This window comes from Monodelphis domestica, chromosome 4, assembly GCF_027887165.1.
Source record: "Monodelphis domestica isolate mMonDom1 chromosome 4, mMonDom1.pri, whole genome shotgun sequence".
NCBI classification, from domain to species: domain Eukaryota; kingdom Metazoa; phylum Chordata; class Mammalia; order Didelphimorphia; family Didelphidae; genus Monodelphis; species Monodelphis domestica.
In genome coordinates, this window is record NC_077230.1 from 339,920,871 (window position 1) to 339,925,279 (window position 4,409).

Here is a 4,409-nt window from a genome sequence, read left to right on the forward strand (position 1 = left end):
ATTTGCCCCAGTACACTTCTATCTTGGGGGCTGACTCTCCCTCTTGTGACCTGTCTGCCCGTTGGGGAAGTGGTAGCTGGACACCCTTCAGATCTCCAAGCAGTTCTCCATTGACCTGGGACCCTGGAATTCACTGGGGGCATGCCCCTAAAGACACTGTGTCTGCAGCCTTTCCCTACCCCTCTTATTCCCCTCTTAGGGACTCCCTGAGCAAGCTACGAGAAGGTCTAGAAGCCCGATGGAAGGAGAGAGAAACTGCTGGCCCCTGGTACATCCACCTTTTCAATTCTTCTCCCTGGCTCACATCCCTTATGGGGCCCCTTTTAATCTTAATCCTACTCTTAACATTCGGCCCCTGCATTTTTAATCGCCTTGTTCGGTTTATGAAAGACCGGCTGGATGCCATCCAGGTGTTGGCCCTCCCACAGCAGTACCAGCCCCTAGCGAGCCCCGGGCTGAGAGCTACGGGCTGCCTTAGCGGGCAGGCTTTCCCTCTGCCCCCTAAGAGAAAAAGAAGTCGAAAATGAGGGAGACCAGAGCAGGGAATTGCCTGGCCTTGGAAGTTCAGAGCCACAAATATGCCAAGATCCCAGCTGCACTGGGCACCAGATAAGAAAGGGCCGAGAAGACCCAGTAACATAAAAAATGCCAAGGTTCCAAGAATAGTATGTAACAGATAAGGGCTGAAGGGAGCCATACATGCAGGCAACAATGGTACCAGTGGAAGGGAGCCTACATGCTGAAAGATACTTAAGGCCCAGTCTTAAGGAGGGAACTCTTTGGGGCAGAATTTCCACTGGTGAGCATCAGTAAAATAAAAGGCCTTCTTTGCCTGATTGCATTGTCTACAGGTCTTCCTTGGTGGTGGGGGAATACTCGTGACCCTAACAGTTTCACTATACTTTTAACTTGCCAGCAAATATAAACAATCAACCAAATAAAGAGGAAAAATTTAAATTGCAAGAGAAACTATAAACTTCTGTTACTTAGTATTTTAAAATAAGAATGCCATTATCTGAAGCAAAGTGATAACACAATTGTTCTATTTGTTTCTGTGTCCTTTTATTTTCCTGTCAGTAATACCCTTTGGGGTATTTTCCAAGTAGTAGTCTCAGGGATTAAGTTAAGGGTTAAAATATGTGAACAATTTTGTAGCTCATATTGTGTATTTCTATGCTGCTTTTCAAAAAGATTATGCCAATTCACAGCTCCATCTGCAGTGTTATAGTGATCTTATTTTGCTCAATTACTTGAATATTGAATTTTTATCATTTTTAACAATCAGCATCTACCAGATATGTATAAAGGGAGAAGCTCAGCTATTTTAAATGACATTTCTCTAATGATTCATTAGTGCAAAATGTAAAACCATATGATTATTACTGCCTGCCATTTTCAAAAACCAATTTGACCTTAACAGTAACTCCTCGTGTTACCAAAAAGTTCACCACTTTTTCCTATATTGCATATATATATATATATATATATATATATATATATATATATATACATACATGAGGCTAGTTCATTGATTTGTGGCCTCTTTTATCTTTGCAGCACATGAGTTCTTTGTTCAACAAGACCCAGTCCATCTAATCAGGGATGTGGTAGTGACATGGGCACTGTACCCCAGAAACTCAGGGGAACTATTATCAGGGAAACTCCCTTGCTTTGCCTCCTCCTGACTGAACTTAGAAACACCCAATGACCCCACCTAGGGTCCAGAGATGTTTACCCTTTTTTGTCCTCTAGATTTAAGATAGACAAAGAGATGAATCTTTATGCCTCCAGGCAAACCACCTCACCCCACCAAATGCCTGAGGGCTTACCACTCAGGTCCCCACAAGGGCAGAGAATCTGTTGTAAAAAACGCATAAAAACCTCAGAACTGATGTCCTTTGGGGGAACAGCCTTTCCTTTCATGCTGTCCTCCCAAGGAACTGCTCCCCATCTTGCTGTTCCACCTTGCTATCCTCCTGGCCACTCTCAACATTACTTTCTAAATTAATAAATCTCTTTTTGCTTTTAAGCTAAGTTTTGGAGTCTTGCATGCTTGCAAAAGGTATCCTTCCTGAACCCCAAAGGTATCCTTCCAGCCAATAATAGTAGGAAGGATTCTTCATTGAAGAGGCAAAAGGTGAGCAGAGGGAGAGGAGGAAGGACTATTCTGTCAAAGTCTTAGAGGCCATCAAGGTAAAATAACTTGCCCAAGGTCACATAAGTAGAAAATGGCCAAGGTGAACTTTGAACCTACATACCCTGACTCTAGATACAGCTCTTTTTCCTCACTCCACAATTCTGAACAAAGGTGGTGGAATTCTAATCACCAAAGTTTCTTTTAGCTCTGAAATTCAGATTTACTAAGCCAAGCTTACCAGCATGCTGTACTTGATGCATCTTAAGTGTTTTCTTCCACCACCTTCATCATTCTGACATTTCTCCCTACCTTTCATGCTTTTATTGAGAGATTGAGGGGCGGGGGTGGGGAAGAGGGAGAGAAAGGGTATCCAGGACTGACACCTTTGGTGGCTATCATTCATTCCTTCTAAACCTGAGACTTGACCTTAGGCGAATTTCCTTCACTTCTCAGGAGAGGCATACCCAGCAAAGGTTGGTAACTGTAACTGGAGTCCTTACTGAAAGCATGCTAAGGAATCTGTTCTAATAGCAAATTTGGCTTCTGGGAATAGAGTTTTGGCTTTTATAATCTTTCATAGGCAATCAGAAGCTATGAAATCTATGGCCATCTAGTATAAATAAGTTTAAAGTTTTCCTCTGGAAAGGGAGAGGTAGATAAAGATCAGTCCAGGGAGAAAAGGGGACTATTTGGAATGCAAGTGAGGGAATGTATTATCAGAATTAAAGGTAGTCCCCATTAAAGGGCAGGAGACAAAGAACAGAGACCAAATATTTTTGCAGTTGTGGAAGTAGATCTTTTAAACAAAACTGCAGGCTCTTACTGAGGGGTGGGGGTGGGGGTGGGGGTAGCAAGTATTTGTTAGAACAGTGGTTTGAGAACTCTATACTTTACCCTGCTTAGGTGTTGGAGACTTTCTAATGCTTGACCACTAGGTGGTTAAGGCATTACTAAAATGACTTCCAGATTTTAAGAAATGATTGTTTTGCCCCCACATTTTTGCAGTACCTATTAAAGAATTAAAATATTTTGTTTGTCGACAATAGCTAAGAAACTGACCTGCAAAAAGCTCAGCCAACTTATCTTTCACATCGATACTTTAAATTTTGAAATCACCGGGAAGAGAGCATTAGATTTTACCTTCATAAGAGAATCCTGTCATATCCCTTTTACCATTTAAAAGTGGACTTTAAAATGTTTATTACACTTCTATTTTAAACCCTTACCTTCCGTACTGGAATCAATACTGTGTAGGAGAGTGGTAAGGGCTAGGCAATGGGGATCAGGTGACTTGCCCAAGGTCACACAGCTGAGAAGTGTCTGGGGCCCGATTTGAACCCAGGACCTCCCCTCTCTAGGCCTGGCCCTCAATCCACTGAACTACCCAGCTGCCCCCTTGTTTATTACACTTTTTAAAAACTTTCTATTCAAGCACCCATGTTCAGTTCAAACCCATGTGGAAACAAACTAGCACCTAGAGCCCAGAAGTTTCTTTGGAAGCATAAAAAAGTACAGAATAGAAATGGGTTTTCCATTTCTGAGGGTTATGAGACTACCAGGTTTATGTGATTGTTTTATATTAAGAAAGTTGAACCACTCATGTAGCTAGAGACAGCTGAATGGTTCGGTGGATTAATAGCCAGGCCTGGGTTCAAAACTGATCTGATACTTCCTAGCTGTGTGATGCTGGGCAAGACACCACATCCACAGTCTAGTCCTTTCAGCTCTTCTGCTAGGGAACCGAGTGTGTCAGATGAGGGGTTAAAAAAAAAAGAAAGAAAGAAAGAAAGAAAGGACAGTGACTGATCTCTAGACTCTACCTTTATGCTCCACGGATAGGTTTCACTGCCCGGGGCCCTTCGTTGTTCACTGACAAGGGACACAGATTTTTAGTGACCAGTTTACTAGTTACCCTCTCCCCAAAAAAAGGTTGCTGAGGGAGCAAGCCCCCTGATCCTGGGGACCCCCTTTGCCAGGTCCTCGCTACCAAATTCTTTCTCGGTAACTCCCTGTTTCCCGTGGTCCTTATCCCTGCGCTCACTGCACAGCTGGAGAAACAGGATGAGACACAAGAGGGAAAATGACTGACCCGAGGTCACACAAGGTAAGCGATTGAAAACCACAAATAATCCCTTTGGTAATCCTGGAGGGGGGGAGGATTAGGGAGAGTGTGCTCTCAGGTCTTCCAAGACTATCGAGCATTCGTCCTAGAAAGGCCTGTAAGGCCCTCGAACAGAAGAGGGGGCGGGGCTTAGCTGCCCTTCTTCTTCCG